This window comes from Carettochelys insculpta, unplaced genomic scaffold (assembly GCF_033958435.1).
Source record: "Carettochelys insculpta isolate YL-2023 unplaced genomic scaffold, ASM3395843v1 scaffold_0035, whole genome shotgun sequence".
Lineage (NCBI taxonomy): Eukaryota > Metazoa > Chordata > Testudines > Carettochelyidae > Carettochelys > Carettochelys insculpta.
The window spans coordinates 972,622-991,290 of record NW_027439072.1 but is presented as its reverse complement, the minus strand read 5'-3'; the positions used below and the strand labels follow the sequence as shown (position 1 = coordinate 991,290).

The 18,669-nt window shown below is 51.4% G+C and overlaps 2 non-coding genes across 2 annotated transcripts; one reads left to right on the top strand and one right to left on the bottom strand.

The window, feature by feature from the left end:
• Nucleotides 1-656: 656 nt before the first annotated feature.
• On the bottom strand, nt 657-730 carry TRNAI-AAU (transfer RNA isoleucine (anticodon AAU)). The gene has a single exon. It is a non-coding gene; the product is annotated as a tRNA-Ile (tRNA).
• A 17,529-nt stretch (nt 731-18,259) lies between these two features.
• TRNAV-AAC (transfer RNA valine (anticodon AAC)) lies at nt 18,260-18,332 on the top strand. The gene has a single exon. It is a non-coding gene; the product is annotated as a tRNA-Val (tRNA).
• The last annotated feature ends 337 nt before the right edge of the window (nt 18,333-18,669 follow it).

Here is an 18,669-nt window from a genome sequence, read left to right as displayed (position 1 = left end):
CTCCTCTCCTCCCCACAGGCCTCTCCCCGTTCCCCAAGGACTGCCAGCCAACCCCACCTCTGCAGAGACCCACCCACCCATCCTGTCACCTGTACCTCTCTGCCCCTCTCCTGAGCTCCCATGGGCAAAGCTGCTCATCATGGACTTCCTCCAGGGCCTGCTGCTTGTGCTTCTGCACCCCACCCCCAAGGGCCCTTCCTGTGCCTTCCCCAGCCCTCTGCCCACCAGAGCAGCAGCTGGGGGACCTGAGTGAAGAAGCAGAACTCAGGCGGGAAGAGGAGCAGGGCAGGCAGGGAATGGCACCACTGGTGAGTTACCTGGGCCTGTGGTGCTGCAGAAGCAGGTGTCCAGGGAGGGAGCCTGTGAGGCCAAAGGCTTTTAGGGGGAGATGGGGAGCAGAGAAACCCAATGGAGCTGCTGTAGGGGCTGGTGCCCTTGGCAGAGGGCTCCTGCTGCTCCTTCCTGTGGGAGGTGTGTGTTGCAGAGTTGGGAATCTGGGGATCCTCACCTCACACAGGCCCACTCTGCAGCCCTTCCCTTAGCCTGGGGTGGTGACTCTGACTTGCTCCCTACCAGCCTCTCAGCCTGGTTCCTTCAGCTCTTTGGGCCTCCTGCCCAGAGCAGCCACTAGAAGGAAAGTAGAAAAGACCTGCCCATGGCCAGCATGGGGCTTGAACCCATGACCTTGGCGTTATTAGCACCACGCTCTGACCAACTGAGCTAGCCGGCCAGATGCAAAAGATACCACAAGGGGCCTTTTTGGAAATGAGCAACAGGCAGCTGCAGGGCCACTGGACTGAGATTTCCTCCCCTCCCCCACCAGCCTGGCCTCCCCTTTCAGACTCTCTCACCCATCCCCCACTGCTCGGAGCCCAGCTGGGGGTTCCCTCAGCCCCGGCTGCCCCTTGCCAGCTGTCCTGGGCCCTGCAGTGGGTCCCTCAGATCCTGTCTCTCCCACCCCTCCCCACTGCCCTGATCCCCTTGTCCCCTCAGACCCTGCCAACCCCTCCACTGCCCTTTTCCCCTCCTCCCTCAGCCACAAGCCCTGCCCGGGTTCCCCTTCACACCTGCCACCTCTCCCCCCAGCAGATGAACTCCTCCTCCCTCTGCACTGCACAGTCACCAGCTGAAACCTTGCACCCTGCCCAGGGGCTGTGTCAGAACGTCTCCCACCTGCACAATTCATGTCCACTGCAGGGGTTTTGCTTCCCAGCAAGGTTAGGAAATGTTGGTGAGGAAGCAAAAGGAAGCTACAAGAGGGATCTCAGGTGTGTCAGGTCAGCACTGGGGACAGCTGGGGTGAGAGGTGAATTACCGCTGGGGTGGGGGCAGAGCTGGGTGTGCCTGGGAGTGAGACGCCCCCTGTCACGCACAAGTGTGTGCACATGGTGTGCAGGGACAGGGCTGTGGGGCGTCTCTGCAGCGGCAGGTCGAGGGCAGGAGCTGCTCCCGCAGACAGGGCAGAACAGAGCTCCTGCCGACAGGGAATTGTGTCTGTGTTACAAACGTGCTGGAGGAGCTGGCTGGCACAGGCAGCCCCCAGAACCACAAAGCTGTGAGGCACAGACTCTCTTCTGGCAGCCACAGCAGCACCTTCCCCACACCCATCACAACTGCCTTTTCCCGAGCTCCAGGCTGTGACTAGATTCTTTCCAACGCTCCTTTTCCATCAGCCTTTACCTTCCCCAGCAGGGAGAGACATTGCCAGGGGAGGTCTTCTCTGCTCCCCAGCCAGACGTAGGGAAACATTAAGAAAGACGTACAACAGGGCAGCACTGGGAGCTGAATCCATGATCTCCTGTTTATTAGTCAGGTACGTTAGCCAGCTAAGACACCTTATTATGTCACTGCTTGCTGATAGGGAGGTGACTGTGTTAGCCTGTATCTTAAACCAAAAAAATGGTCTTGTTGCACTTTAAAGAAATGTGTCTTTGTGGGGCCAACCCACACGGTTGGACTGTCCACAACAACACCTTCCCATTCCCCAGCACAGACATTGTGCCAGAGGGAAGCTGGAGTTGCTGCCCAGAGGACATTGAGGACGGGAGGAGTTAAAATGCTCCTTTCACTTATTGTGCCCTCTGCAGTGGACAGGTCAGAATCCACCAGTCTCCTCTCCTCTCTCCCCACCTGCCCCAGTGCCAGGACCCCACAGGACACTGAGGATGGGAGGAGTTCGGGTTTTTGTGTTTGTTATGTGTCTTTTTTGTTGCAGACCCTTGGGGTGCGTTTGCAGAGGGGGCTGCCAGGGGCAGGACATGAGCCCTGCAGGGCACTGGTGGGTGTGTCTGTGACAGCACAAGGGCCTTTGGAAGAACCTCAGATGATTGGCTAAAGGAGGTGGGGAGGTGGTGACCTCACAGACAGTCCAGCACAATGGCCAGGTGGGACAGGCTGCAGGGCCGGGGCCATCGCAGAGACCCCCCAGGGCTTTGCCTCAGGGAGTCTCCTTCTTGAGAGCTCTGCCCCGGAGACTGGAGAGAGAATTCATGGTGAGGAACGTGAGCGCAAGGAGGATCCTCTTTGGCCCATTCTCCTTTCCCACGACTAACTGCGCTGGACGGCAGCGTCTGTGTGGGGAGGGTCAGAGTCTGATCCAGCTGGTGGTGGGAAAAAGAGAGACAGGGAAAACACCAGGTTAAGGTTCTGCCCTCGCCAGTGCTAAATTGTGTCAGTCTTAATGTGTTGTGCCAATATTCCTGTGGGTGCATGAAGTGTTTGGGAGACCTGCAGCACCAGTGAGTGGCAAGACCAAGATTTCCTAATACCACATCTACACACAGGAAGCTAATTTCAGATGCAGCCAATGGACTCACAATAGCTTATTTCAAAATAGGCTCTAGCCCCATCTCCACAGCCCGTTTCCAAATAGCTGCTAGTACTTGTACTTGTACAAGGAGGTTTACCCATTTCAAAATAAGCCGTCCCCTATTTATTTCTGAATTATTTCAAAGCAGCGGTTGCCTTGTGTAGATGCTGGGATGGTTATTTTTAAGTAACTTTGTTGTGTAGAACCCCCTCATAAATCCAGGGCTGTGACAGGCACAGCAGCAGCTGCTCAGAAGATAACAAGTCCTGCAGGTCAGGTTGTCACTCATCAGCACCCCAGTGAAGGGGCATTCGGAAGGGTAATGGAGTGAAAAGAATAAAGGTCAGGGCTCCTCCCTGCAAAGCAGAGTGAAGCCTCCTGAGCAAGACTCTGGTCTGGTCTCCAGAACTCACTCAACTTCCTTCATGTCTTTGGACATTGGTGCCTATAGCAGTCCAGCAAAGGGTAACAGAGCAACACCCTGCACTTGTCTACTGGCTAGCAAGTGCTCGACCCCTTGGTTTTATGAGAACCATGCGCTACCCACGTAAACTATCCAAGCTACAGAGAAACAGCTCACAAGGGCCCTTTCGGGAAGGAGCAACAGGCAGCTGTAGGTACAGTGTGGTTCCTGGAGTGAGATTGCTGTCCCTCCCCCACTGCTCAGCATCCCACCCAGGCATCACCACAGCCCCTCCCCCACCACCCTGAACCTCAACCTGGAATCCCCCTCTTAGACTGTGTCTCCCTTTCCCCACTGCCCTGAGCCCTGGCTAGGAATTCCCTCAGACCCTGCTGCACCTCACCCTATTTCTTGGGCCCCTGCTGGGTGTCAACTCACACCCTGCCTGTCCCCTCCCTCTCTTCCCCTGAGCATGACATTAACATGGCACATGTTCGCTGGCAGATGGGTAACACCATCACCACCTACTGCAATGTTCTTCCTTTAGAGGGACCCCAGTCTGCTCCCTGCTCCTGAGCTCAGCTGCTCCCAGCTCACCCACAGCACATGGCCTTGGAGCAACAGCTGCCCTGGCTGCTCTCCTACCACAGACACAGAGCCCACAGGAGCAGACCCCACAGATGTCACCCCAACTCCAGAACCTTCTGCAGGTGCAGTGCTAAACCTGCCCACCAAAATGACCCACCTGCTACTCGTTCCCACCTGCTCCAGGGGTATCTCCCTCATCAGTACATGGCTCACCTGTGCATCACCACTTTCTCTCACCTGAGGCAGCCCATGGCCCTGACTTCCTCTTTCAAATCCATCCTCCAGCTGAGAGCACTTCCTCTTCCACCAGGTGGGAGACAAGATGTTGATAATGCTCTCTTGTGCCATTGCACATCATTCAACACACAGAGCCCCAAACCCCCATGTACATTGTGAGCTTCCTTGGGGGGGGCAAAAGCAGCTCCCCTTGATTTCTTGGGCAGGAAATTTCAAGAATGTCAGTTTCATTGGAAAATGTGGGTATCGATCCCCCTGTCTTTTACATGCTAAGCAAGCGCTCTACTATTTGAGCTAATTCCCCAACTCCTTGCTGATTTCCTTTGTCCCAGAAGCTCCCCTGGCTCTTTTCCTAAGATGACCCTTGTTAGCCCAGTTCCTACCAGCTGGCTGGCTGAGCTCTTTAGACACAGCTGCTAATAATGCCATGGTGACAGTTTCAAGCTCTACGTGAACCCTTGGGGCATCTTGACTAAGTGGCCTGGCTGCTATGGACAGGGAAGCTCCAGCACAGGCAGAGAGCTGTGCAGTGCCAGGCTTGTGGGAGTGCTGTGTGGGAATCCCTGACTGCATCACAATGCCACTGCCTGGGGCTGCTGGTGCCTGGCAGCCTGGCTTTGCACTGCCTGGTGTTCTCTGAACAGGTTCTACTGGCTGTGTCTCCTCCCTGGGCTCAGAGTTTCACTGGTCTACATGGGCAGGTGATATACATGCAACAGGGGTGGCTCTGTGAGCTGCAGAGGTCTGTCACATGCAGTGCTTTGGCAGATGCTTCATTTCTGAGAGCAGCTGCTGATAAAAAATCAGCCACTCCCCAAGAGGGGCCTCTTAACTGTGGGGCTCCTTTCAGCTGTGGGGCAGCAGATAAGTCCCAAAAAGGCTTTTCCCCAGCTGCTGAGAAGCACAGAAGAACTCAGGGCCTGCACAGGGTGATGCACTTGAATGAATTGTTGTTCCAAAGGCTCCTTTACAAAGGGACGGCTCCATCAGCTGCTTGTTGTGAGCCTACTCATGCCCTGGTTATGGGTTCAACTCCTGGGATGCCTTTGCTAGGTGTCCTACCTGCTCTGGCCAGGGGCTCTCTCCCATGCTCAGGGCATTGTGCAGGGCCAGCCTGGTGGGTGGAGTCCCTGGGCATCACTGCTGACATAATCATAACAATTCCAACTGCCCCTGCCCTGGGGTGCTGGGGATTGGCAGCCTGGTGTCACAGCTCTGGGTCTCCTCTGCGCTGCTCTGCCTGTCCCCTCCCCGCTCTCACAGGTTTGCTCAGCTCCATGGGCAGGTGCACCAGGGATGGTTTTGTGAACTGCAAAAGTCTGTGTCTGATGAGCGTTTAGGTGGATTTTCCATTTTGTGAGAGCAGCCGCAGTGGACACGTAGTTGTCTCTGGCAGAAGGAGTTTAAATTGGGGCTCTGGAAGATTTCTATGCTTCTTTTTATGCTCACTAACCTGTGCTCTGCAGGGGCTGTGGTCCCAGGATTCTGGCCTCTCTGGAAGCCCCAAGGTTAATTAATAAAGAGCCTTGTTTGCAGGAGTCCCTCCAAGGGCATCTCATCCTTTCTTCTCAGGGGGACTTACTGACTCCTGGTTGTGCAGTGGCATTTGTCTGGCTAACTGTTGTCTTGCTTTGGGAGCTCCAGGCCAATGCATGTGGCTTGGCAGCTGTGAGCCATCAGGTTCTTTTCTCTCTGGTATTGCTGCCTCCTGCAGCCCCCACGCAGGAAGGGCTCTGCCTGGCTCTGGGCTCAGGGCCTTTCTGGGACTCCTGGCAGCTCTGCCCCCTGCCTGATGACTAAATTCCTGCTCAGAGCCATGAGCTTATTCCTGGGTGAAGGGCAGGCTCCACTGTGGCTGACTGAGGATGACAGAGCCAAGGTGCTGTGAGCTAAGCCTGCACCAAGGGCATTTCTGTGTCAGACTCCTGAGAACCCTGGCTGTGGGTCTGGTTCTCCTGCCCAGTGCAGCCCATGGCCAGCAGGGCCCTGCACATGTGCATTGGATTGTACCTTTGTCTGATCAATGGGAACAGAAACCTGAGCCTCGGAGGCTGGGAACTGAGGCAGCTGAGGGACAGGTTTCTTGGTGTTGGTACATTTGCAGGGGAAAATGTTAAGAGTTTAAATTCTTCTCAAGCATCTAGTGCAACCCCCCAACATACTGGGACAAGAGATGAAAACTGATTTCTGTTCAGAAAACCACCCAAACGGGAGCACCTGGGATATCTTCATCAGCATCAAATGTTCCACCACTGAGCTGGGCTCTCTTTATGGCTGGAAAATGGGGAGAGATTTGTTACTGTGGAGAGGCCACTCTGCTTTCCTAGTAGGACAAAGCAAGACATGAATGAGCCAGGTTAACCCCAGACCCACAGCCAGGGGTCAGGAACTTTCCTTGAGAATGAAAGAATGAGCAGTCCATGTGCATTTGCAGCCATGTGCTAATCCTGTAGGTATTAACCGGAAAGATGGAGATTCAAGCCCACCCAGGCACAGTGCTGTTAAGAGTCTGCTACTGATGACCTTTGTGTGAGTTTCCTTATTACTGGAAGCAGCCTTCCCTCTCAGCTTCTTACCCAAAAGGGCAGACTGTGCCAATACTGTATAATCTAAATTCGAAAGCTTTCTTCCGAAATAAGAAAGGGAGAAAATGTTGACAGTCAAATGGTGAGAGCCATCAAATTACAGAGCCCAATTGCAAAGATTTGGTGCAGGCTTGCAGAGCAGCAGAGTAAACTGCCAGCTGGCTGAAACAAGACTCTTACTGCCATGTCCTCCTCTCTGAGCGTGGCTCAGAAGGCCTTTTGGGCTCACTTCTTAGCAGAGAGGTTCCACAAGAGAGGAGTTGAAATGAAGACCAAAGGGGAGATACCCACCTGCATTCTGGGGGCTCTTGTTCCCACAGGGGAGTGCACTAGGCTGAATAAATAAGTTTCCCAACCTTGGCCAGAAAAATCACATGAATATCTGAGAGGTGTCAGGCAAAAGGAGTAGCATTGTCCCCTCAGTGGTGTAACATCAAACAGTCTGCACATTCCCCGCAGTGGTGTAACATCAAACAGTCCACACCTTCCTCCCCCCATTCAATGCCAGGGCAGGGAGGAAAAGGTTTCTGCAGAACGATCCAGAATAACAGCTTCTGTACTGCTTCCATCCAGTGGTCTGGCCATTGGGGGAGGGCAGCAGCCCAGGAGGCTCAACCTCTGCAGCCCTCATCCCTTCCTTTGTCAGCCACCAGAGAACCAAGGCCACATCTGTGTTCCCTCGGACATTGCCCATCCTCGGGCTGGTGGAATTTCCTTTTGGGCGGAATGAATTTTTCATAGGTGACACCAATGCTGGTGTTGTGTAGATTTGCCTCATGGGTACAAATAAATATCTTTGTTGTAAATACATATTTGGAACAGCTCATAGGTAGGGAAGACAATCAGATTTAAGCAGCTGATAACTGACAAGGAGCAATGCTTCTGATGATTATTTCATATGACGTCATTCTAAAAAGAATATTAACGCCCCATTTCAGAACCTCTGTTTAATCACCCATTCTACCTGCTCCAGCTGTTAAACACACCCAGATGGGACACTCTGAAAATGGCTTGAGAAATAAATCACAGACTTGGCTATTCAGTAAAAGGTTAAAAATATGCCCCAGAGGAAACCCCTCCTCCCACAGACCACTAACTCTCCACTGCAGCTGCTCTCAGAAATGAAGCATCTGCCAAAGCACCTCATGCTACAGACCCCTGCAGTTCACACAGTCACCCGTTACATGTATCTCACCTGTCCATGGAGCTTAATCAAGCTGAGTCCAGGGAGTTGACACAGCCAGTAGAACCTGTGCAGAGGACACCAGGCACTGCAAAGCCACAGGAACCTCCCTGTCTAGAGCAGCCAGGCCACTTAGTCAAGATGCCCCAAGGGCTCATGTAGAGCTGGAAACTGTCATTTTGGCATTATTAGCAGCACTGTCTGAACAGCTCAGCCAGCCAGCTGGTAGGACCTGGTCTTACAAGTGTCATCTTAGGAAAGGAGCTGGGGAGCTGCAGGGACGTGTGCACTCAACAGTGAAGTGGCTGGGGCACAAGCTTTGTATATAGCCAGGGGAATTAGCTCAAATGGTAGAGCGCTTGCTTCGCATGTAAGAGGTAGTGGGATCAATGCCCACATTCTCCAATGGCAACTTTATTCTCCACACTTTTCTTCCAAGGTAATGTGAGAGCAGTGCCCCCTTCACAGTTCCCCCCGAGAAAGCTCTCAATGTACAGGAGGGATCTGTAGGTCCCTGGGCAGAGCTGTGTGCAAGGGCTCATGACAGCCCTTTGAATTTCTCCTCTCCCACCTGGTGGGAACAGACAGACATTTGATGTGGAGGCTGGATTTGAAAGAGGAGGCCGTGGCCATGGACCTCCTTGGCTGAGAGAAAGTGGTGATGCACAAGTGAGCCATTTACCTCATGTGGAGATACCCCTGCAGCAGGTAGGAACGAGTTGCAGGTGAATCATTTTGGTGGGCAGGCTTAGTGCTGCATATGCAGAGGTTCTGGGGTTGGGGTGACAGCTGTGGGCTCTGCTCCTGTGGGCTCTGTGTCTGTGGGTAGGAGAGCAGACAGGGCAACTGCTGGTCTAAGGCCCTGTGCTCTGGGAGAGCTGGGAGCAGCTGAGCTCAGGAGCAGGCAGCAGGCTGGGGTACCTCCGTTGGAAGCACGTTGCAGCAGGTGGTGATGCTGTGACCCCTCTGCCAGGGAACATGGGCCTTGTTAGTGTTGTTCTCAGGGCAGTGGGGGTAGGGGATAGGCAGGGTCTTAGGCAACACCCGGCAGGGGCCTAGGACAGCGCATGAGGGGCAGCAGGGTCTGAGGGAATCTCTAGCCAGGGTTCAGGGCAGTGGGAAATGGGAGACACAGACTGGGGGTGGGGAGCAAGGTTGAGGCTCAGGATGGTGGGGGGAGGGGGTTTGGGAATGCGCAGGTGGGATGCTGAGCTGTGGGGGAGGGACAGCGATCTCACTGCAGGGGTAATACTGTCCTTGCAACTGCCAGTTGCTCCTTTCTGAAAGCACCTCGGAGAACCCTGGTCCTCTGTGGGTTGGCTGGCTTGTTTGGGTAACACGAAGCCCTTTGCTACCTCGGAGACAGCTTCAGGGTGCTGGTCTGTTCCCCTTTGCTTGACTGCTCGAGACAGCAAGGGCCAAAGATCAAGGAAAGGCGTTGAGTGGCTTGTGGGGAGCAGGCCAGAGTCCTGCTGAGAGGAGGTGGCAGGATGCAGATGCTTTGCTGGGTGTGGGGGAGGCTCTGCCCTGTATTCCCCTCACTCATTTACCATTCCAAATCCCCTGTCCCTGGGGTGCTGGTGAGTGACAACCTGACTTGCAGTGCTGGGTGTCTTCTGAGCAGCTGCTGCTCTGCCTGTCACAGCCCTGGGTTCATAAGGGGGTTCTACACAGCAAAGCTATTTCAAAATAGCTATCCCAGCGTCTACACAAGGCAACCGCTGCTTTGAAATAATTCAGAAATAAATTGCGGTTGGCTTATTTTGAAAGACGTAAACCTCATTGTAGGAGTAAGAGCAGCTCTTGGGAACAGGGGCTGCTAAGACAGGGACTAGAGCCTATTTTGAAATCAGCCGTAGCGTGTCCAATGGCTGCATCTGAAATAGGCTTCCTGTGTGTAGACGCTGTATTTGGAAATCTTCATCTTGCCACTCACTGGTGCTGCAGCTCTCCCCAACACTTCCGTCACCTCCCGCAATATCGACACAACAAATTAAGGCTGACAAAATTGACCTCAGCACGAAGCCAGTGCAGTCGGTAGAACAGGTCTCTTTTTCATCTACAGCTGCACTGCACATTACAAGAGACTTTTCTGTGGCAGATGGCCTGGTAGCCCTGCGCCAGAGAAAAAGGCATTAGTGGCTCACAGACTGTTGCTCTTTCCAGCTCTGGGCCAAGGGAGCTGGAAGGAGAATCCTGATTCATTTACTGTGCGGTTCCATTGGGGATTGCAGAACCTTAAGCTGTTGTTTTCCTGCCTTCAATTTGCCCAGCACCAGCTGGATCAGACTCGACCTTCCCCACAGGGACGTCTGCCATCCAGCGCAATTAGTGGTGGGGAAGTAGAACACACCAAGGAGGCTTCTCCTCACGCTCATCTTCCTCACCCTGAATTCTCTCCCCAGCCTCCAGGGCAGAGCTCTCAAGAAAAAGACTCCCTGCAGCCAAGCCCTGGGGGGGGGACTCTGAGAAGGCCCCTGTCCTGCAGCCTGTCCCACCTGGCCATTGTTCTGTACTGTCTGTGAGGTCATCACCTCCCCACCTCCTTTAACCAATCAGCGACTGCTCTGCAAAAGGCCCGTGTGATGTCACTGCCACACCCACCCCTGCTCTGCAGGGCTCATGTCCTGACCCCGGCAGCCCCTTGGGTGAACACACCCGAAGGCTCTGGAACAAAAGAGGCACATAAAAAAGAACCCAAATAATCTGTCGGTCTGCCTGTGTCTGTCTGTCCATCTGTGTCTCTCTTCAAAATGTTCTGCCCTGCAGGGATCTTTCTCATAGTTCTGGAATTGTTTCCTTGAATTCTGGGGCCCAGAGGTGTGTCACTGTGGAGTGAGGGGCACAACTCTGTCCCAGTACATAAAGGGAGAGGGAAATGGATGGTTCTTAGCCAGGAGAGTGAGAGAGGGGAGCTCATATGTTGGGTGTCCCTAGCCTCTGTGTGCCAGAGATGTGTGGTGCAATGGAAAGCGGTCTGGCCTTCTAAGCTATGTCCAGAGGTTGATGACTGGTGTTTGCCACAAAGCAGAGTGGTTACCCTCGACTTCCTTTTCTGCAATGTCCCAGTTTCCCTGTGCTACAGCTCTGGGGACTCCATACTGCCCACCATTAGCTGCAACGCACTTCTGCTTAACACCAACTTCCACATCCTGAGACCTTTAATCTCTCTCAAGGTCACATCCCTTACTGCCAGGTCGCAACCCTCACACACCAGGGTGGAAGCACCTGCTCCTGATGAGAGGCTCCATGTCACAGCACTACTGCTTTGGGATTTCCCAGACACTTCTTCCACCCAGCTCCCAAAGATCTCAGTTCAGCTCCGGTCGTGTCATTGACATGTCTTTTTTTGCCAATGTTCACACAGGCCCGTGTTTCCCAGCTGGTGTTCCGCAAAGTGACTGCCCTTCCCCAGGAGCCTCTGTGTTACCAGCTTCCATCTCTGACTTATAGCTCCATCTGCTCCTGCTAGCAATGAATCTCTCCTCCCTGCCTTTTCCTGCAGGTACAGCCAGAGCAATGGTGGGCGGATACCCTGGCACAGTTACCTTTTGGTTTCATTCATTCTGAGGATTGGAATTTGTTCCGGTCTCTGAATGTGTTTTGTGGCTCTGAGTGTTCAGTTCTTGATCTTCGATCTTTTTCATGGCCAATCTGAGCAGCAGGAAACATGTCAGGCTGCTGTTCCAGGTAAGAAACCCCTCATCCTCCAGACTCTGGCCTCTCTGGGAGTCCCAGGGTTAACTCATAAATGAGCCTTTTGGGGCAGAAGTCACTCCAGGGACCTCTCATCCTTTCCTTTTCAAGGCAAGTTGTCACGATCATGAGGGTTAGCCAGCAGCCTGGGAGTAAAAGGATTAACCTCCTGAGCCAGGTGGGGTTGGCCAAAAGGAATAGAGGTAAGAATTGAATTTTGGCTCCTCCCTCTTCTCTTCTCTGTCTTTTTCCTTCTTCTTCTTTCCAGCCATGAGGGAGAGAGACACAGAATATCTCCCTCCAAGAACAGACCCTCCAATCTTCTGTAAGTTGGGTAAAGTTTAGATAGATTTGTGAGGCTTTACTGTATTATGGTTTGGGAAGTGGGATCTGATGTCTGTGCACTTTTTTGAAATGTTCTTTTACTCTCCTTGTAACTAAGTTCTAGGCCCATGGTGGAGACTCCCCATGTGTTTTACTTTGTGACTCTTCCATCTCATCATGAGGCTTGCAACACAAATATTGTTGTAATAATAAAAGTTCTTTCTTTTTCTTTTTATTAACCTGGTATTGGTTAGTGTTTGTGTCCTGGTGTGATGGAGTGGGGGTACCTGTGTGTATGTGAGTGGCTCACAGAGGGTGTGGGGCTCCTGCTGAGGGTAACCTTGATAACCAGGTAACACCTTTGTACTGCAGACAAAGGAGGAGGTGGAGCCTGAGGGGTTTGAATTGGAACTGGGAGTTGGGAAGCAGTTAGTCTGGGCTGAGGGAGAGCGAGACAAAGGAGGGGGCCAGGCCCCAGCTCTGGGGGCCCCTCGGGGCCTCCTCTCCTCAACATGGATGAAACTGGCTGTCTCTGCCTGCTGTACTGACTCCTCTGTATAATGCTGTGTCCTGTCGGCTAATAAACCTGCTGTTCTCCTGCTGAGTGAAAGACTCTCCTGCCTGCGGACAGGGTGCAGAGCTTGGGGGACCCCAGAACCCCATCACACCTGGTTCTTACTTTTGGGGCTGAGATTTCCCACGTAGTCTCTCCCTAGTTTCCTTATTATTACTTGGCTGGTGGCAGTGAATTTTATCCCCAAAAATTTAAGGTTTTTAGAATTTTTGGGGGGAAGTTTATACCAAAACCTGGTAGATAAGGTCTTGGAGGTACTTTTGCTGGGCCCCACTTCTGCATTTATCTTGCTAGAGTGGGGAAGGAGCCATGAAACAAGTTTCTAACCCCTGGCTGTGGGGTTGGTGTTAGCGTGGCTCACTCATGTCTTTCTTTGGGGGCTTTGGGCCAATGCATGGGGCTCTGCAGCTGGGAACTGTCAGTGACTTTTCTGAGATGTGTTGGTCCTTTCTGCAGCCCCCACTGTGGGAGGGCTTTGCCTGGTCCTGGGCTGGGTTCTTTTCTGGGGCTTCCGGAAGCTCTGCCCCTGCCAGTTGAATGTTTCTTGGTCAGAGACACAGGCTTCTTCCTGTGCCTGGGGTGGGCCCTGGCACTGCTGGACGAGTGTGATGAAGCCAAAGTGCTGTGAGCTCAGTCTGAACCAAGTGGCCTTTGTGTGTTAGATTCCTGAGCCCCCTGGCTTTGGGCCTGGTTCTCCTGCCCAGTACAGGCCACTGTCAGCAGGGCCCTGCATATCTGTGATGTACAGTACCCTCGTGTGTTCAATGGATCAGAACCCTGAGCTTTGCAGGCTGGGAACTGATCTCAGCTGGAGGATAGGTTTGCTCAGTGCTGGTACATTGGCAGAGGAAAATGATAAGTGTTTAAATCTATTTCAAACATCCAGGGAAAACCCCAAATGGACTGGAGATGAAGATCTATTTCCCTTAAGACAACCATCTGTGAAGGAGCACCTGGGACTTTTTCAGCTGCAGTCAAATGCTCCACCACGAAGCTGTACTCTTTACCAGCGGCAAATGGTGAAAGCTTGGTTATGCTGTAGAGGCAAGTGTGATGGAGTGGGAGGAGTGCATGTGTGAGACGCAGGCTGGATGTGTGTGAGAGAAGCAGAGCAACTCCCAACAGCTAAGGATGACCCTGGGGTATAACCTAGGCTGGCAGGTAACACCTCTGCCCTGAACAAAGAGGAGGGAGGAGCTGATCTGGCTTTGAATCAGATGGGGCAGTTAGAAGCTGGAGGGGAGAGGGAGCTTGAAGCCAGCCAGCCGGGCAAAGGGAAAGCTACACCTCAGAGGGGCACCCCTTGGGCTCCTCTCCCCAGGACGAGATGGAATGACTTTCTCTGATTGTTGCACTGACTCTTCTGTGAGAAACTGGGCCTCTGTCACCTAATAAATTTCCTATTCAACCTGCTGAGTGAGAGTCACTCCTGCCTACGGCCAGGGTGCAGTGCATGGGGACCCCTGAACCCCACCACAGCAACTCTACCTTTCTCAGAAGGAATGCATGTATGCCAGTATCAGTAGCCAAGGTATGCAGGGTGCCAACCTCCAAAGAGTAACAGGTGCCAAGAAATTGTTTATCTGCAGGTCCCATGTCGTAATGGCTGTATTCAGAGCTCTGCATTCTGCAATCTGATTTCAAATCTGTGGGTTTTGCTAGAAATCTCTGTCTCTCCAGGGCCTTTCTTCTCCACAGGTACACCTGAGTTGGGGCTTTTTCCTCCTAGTGAATGAGTGAGGCGCTCCGGATCTCCATCAACAGCATTTTACCTTTAGGGGAACCTCCAAGAAAATGGCCTACGTTTCCTACTGCTTCAAAGACCTCCCTGTGGACCAAGCACAAATCTGGTGCTGCATTTTGTTGGCTGGAAAGATATGCAAGGGGTTGTGGACTTTGTTGTCACTCCACCATTTCCTGTTTGTCAGACCTCCTTCCCTTTTTCAGCCACCCACTTGCCTGGCCACTCTTTCCTCATCCAGCAGCTTTAAGCTGGAAACCAAGAAAAGGGAGTCCTTAAAGGTTTCTCAGCCCACCACCTCAAAGGGTGTATCAAGTGTGGAGAGGCAATCTCACATCTCAAGGAAGATGAGCGAGCTCAGCAGCTTCTGAGTTAGCTGCTTCTTATTGCCTCAAAGAGAAGAAATCAACAGCATACAGGCAGCTAAGTGCAGCAAAGGGGATAACTACTGTTGGTGGAAGTATTTTGTTTCACTAACTACAAAAGTGTTCCCATGTCGCATTGAAAGGTACCGCAGGCTGTCTGATTGCTGGCACTCACAGGGGCAGGGAATGCCCGGCTCCAGGCCAGCCATAGAAGCAGGAAAACAGGCCAGGACACAAATGACATACTGTGTTTTTTGCTGATTTCAGCTTGGAAAGTTCTGTGATTACCAGTGCACCACAGAATCTCAGCTGTGTTCCTCTGACCCTCCCCTGCAATGCCATCCACCTGTGTGGCATTTGCCGTGACACCTGGATGGGCCAACCTGGAGAAAATGGTGGTGAGAGGGCCTCAGAGCTGCCTTTCACTCGCTCGGCGGGTTGAGCAGTGGACTTTTGGGAACACTCAGCAAGATCTGTGAAGTTGCCTGGATCATAATGGGCACAATGGGGTCTTTTTTCCTCCCCTTGCTGAGGAAGAGCAAGAGAAGAAAGGAAGAGCATGCTAGCGCCTTGGTGTCCCAATAGCGCCGACAATATCCTTTCCAGGAGCATTTGCCAACAGCAAGGCCCAAACAGTCACTAATTGCTCTCTGGCCAAAGTTTGGAAAAGCTCTGCTGAAGCTTGGGATTGAACCAAGGACCTTTAGATCTTCAGTCTAACACTCTCCCACCTCAATATTGGAGATGTTTTTCTCAGCTATTGATGTGATAGCAATTGTCCTTGGGAGGCAGGAGGAATGTTGGCAGCTTCCTTCAGCTTGAGTTCCTCTTTTGCCCCATTTCTGCCTTACTTCCTGGGTTCACCCAGGGACCGCAGGATACTGATAGCAAGGAAGGAGATGGGATTTGACTCTTTTGCCACAAGAGTCTCTTTCCACACCTTCCCCACTTGGCCCCAGGATCATTGAGTGACCGGATGGTGACCAAGCTTTTGGTGAGGGGCAAGAAGTAGGCAGGGCCACTTGTTTGTAAAGGCCAAGAGTTACAAAGACAAAACAACCCCAGGAACAGTCTTTGAAGAAGTTATCCCGAATGAGGAAGCATCTAGAGGTCCTCTGGTGCTCTTGGCCATACTTCATGTTGAAGGAAAAGGTCCAGGACCATTGGAGATAAACGTGTGGTTTTGCAGAGAGCTATGTTTTCTTCAACCATGGGATTCTGTTCTGGGCGTACACATTGCGAGGCTGAGATGGGATGACTGAAAAAAGAGAAGATTCCGTGTTTCTATGATCCTATTGTGTAACTCTATAAGGGGAGTTGGGGGAGAGTTAAAAGACTGTTTAAAAACAAGCCACAGACCTGGTCTTGAGATCCAACAGCACCTCAGCTCAAGAGAGTTTCTCTTGAAAAGAGAACTGGCTCCACAACCCTGAAGTTTTTATACCATTTTAACTCTTTGTTCAAAAAAAAGTCTGTAATTATCAGGTTGATTAACCCACCACCCCTCCCTATTGTTCTCCTTTTCTGAAGGGAAGGGGAGTGGGGCGTGGGGGTAGTTAAGATGCCTGAACAACTGGGCTTTTTTCTTTGGGCTATTTTTTCCTTTTGGCTTAAAGTCCATTTTTTTTCCTGTTTCATTGGAAATTAGAGCCCTGAATGACCTTCTTGTAGGATTATAAAGTAAATCACGACACTTAACAATCCTTAAAATGTTGTGTCCATAACTGAGCTGCTTTTGGGGTTTTAGCCCCTCTTAGTTTAAAATCCATTCTGTTTTCTGTGTTTCAGTGGGAACCAGAGCCTTGTAGGACTTTCTTAAAGTATTTAACAGTAAATCACCATGCACAACAATCCTTGATGTCAATGTGACCTTGTCTGGAATGAGGACCCTTTGCAAATATCAAAGTTTTTTTTTTTTTAAAGATGTTTCTCTTATATTTTGAAATAAATCTATTGCAAGCATAGGGTGCACTCGACAAATACCTCTTCGCTTGTAATATCTGTTAATTTTACTATCAATTGCTTGTTCTGAAGTAAGGTAGAAAAATTGGGAATCCTTGAAACATTTCAGTTTGGGTTAAAGTTGGGGCTTTTTTCCCCCGAATGTTCCTGAGTTACTAGAAAGGGTGACTCATAGGCTGTTTCTACACAGGTCACTTCCTTCAGCAGTGGCATGCTAATACACGGAGCGAAAGATGCTAATGAGGTATGGATGCAAATTCCCTGTGCCTCATTAGCATTACATCACCTTCTGGACTCCAAAATGCCATGTAGAAACGTGGCCCAGGGAGCCCTTCCAGAGGCCCCTTCTTCCCAAAAATTTTCAGGGTCCCAGCTTCTACCTGATGTTCAGGAGTCTGGAAGAGCATCTTCTGGACTCCAAATCATGTGACCTTATGCTAATGAGGTGTAGGAAATTTGTAGGAAACCCTTGCTGGGTTCTGGGCAGTCTCAGACCAACCCTGGACCAGCCTGGCAGCCCTGTTTACCCGAATTCATGTTCAAGAGTGATAGGGTCAAGTTACCACCTGTAGCTCTTTCTGAGCCCCTTGAGGCTATTGCCACTCCCACCACAGTTCCCCTCCCCTGTGTGAGTGGTGAAAAAGGGGAACTCTCAGTCCTAGCTATCTGTAATGTTTGATGAATTGCTCAGGCAGACCACAGTAGCACGTCTTTTTCAACACCAAACTGGTGTTCTCCAGCACAGCTGGTTTTCATAAAGAATCACCCTCACCTAACATTTGGAGGTGCTTTGTCATTAGCTAAAAAGTTTTGGACAAAGTGGGAACTGCCGGCTTGCAGAACTCAGGGCTGGAATTCTTCTATGCAAATATTTGCTAAATAGGGGGTTGATGGGAATTCTGATGGGCCGTGTCTACACTTACACAAAACTTGGAAATGGATTTTCCCACCAGCTTCTCTTCCCCACTTACAGCTGTGAGCTAAGTAAGAACACGGAACTCTTAGTCTACCAAGTATACCAAGTAAACTTAAACCCACCAACTTGTTGTTATTACAACAAGAAGCCAAACAGCTAAGCTAGCCAGCCCACCTGAAAAATGCCTTGGAAGTGGCCCTTTCAGAAATGATTCAGAGGGCAGAGAAAGGCCCATGAGGGGTTCAGGAACAAGGTGAGTGGGTTAAGAGTTGCTCCTAGGTAGAGGTGTTAGTTCAAGTGGCAGAGCACTCAAACCCTTGTCCTTGTGTAAGTGAATAACACAAATTCAGAGTAAAACTGGTGTTTGAACATTTGTTTGTTCTGTAGTTGTTAAAAGAATTGTTGTGTTCTGTTATGCACACACACGTTTCTTTGTTATAAGCTGTTGCAATTGTTTTGGCTGCAGCCTGGCTCTGCTTTACTACTTTTTCCCCATGGCTATGTCTGCACTAGAGAGTTTTATTTCAAAAAAGCCACAGCTCTTTCAAAAAGTCCCGTGGAGCAGCTACACAGCAAGGCTGTGGCTACAGTGCCCAGCCCTTTTGGAAGTGGCGTGGAAATGTGACCGATAGGAAATGCAAATGAGGTGCAGACTTAAATATTCCATGTCCTATTTGCATAACCGGTCAGTACCTCAATTCTGGAAGAGCTGATATTGAAAGTCCCAGTTGTGAGTGCAGCTGCTTCCCTCTCCTTGAGCAGCTGAGCCAGTAAAATACTTCCCTCAATTTCTATAAGGTCCCCCATCCACACATGGCAGGGCAAGCCGTGGCTTGAGGATGCAATTTAGGGGAGGGCAAGAAATGAGAAAGTAGAGCTCCTGTAGTGTAGTGGTTATCACATTTGCCTAACCCGCAAAAGGTCCCTGGTTCAAAACCAGGCAGAAGCATGAATGCCTCTGTTTGTGGGGCTCACTCTTATGCCCAGAAGGGCTCAAATCTTTCTCCTATAACCTCTCTTACAGATAAGCCCAGCACCCATGTGACAAGAAGAAGTTGAACCAGACCCTGTTGTACAGCAGGAGAGCCCAGGAGATGCCTTGCTGCTAGTGCACAGAAACTCTGTCCCAGCATGTAGTTGCAGGGTTTTCCCTCACTGATGTCACTGGCTGGGAATCACAGAACTATCTTTGCCCCTCATTCAAAAGAAGCTGTGCCAGGCAAGTGCCCCTGCCTGATCCCACATGTTCAGTCCCAGCCAGACCCAGCCAACGCCTGCTCCTGAAC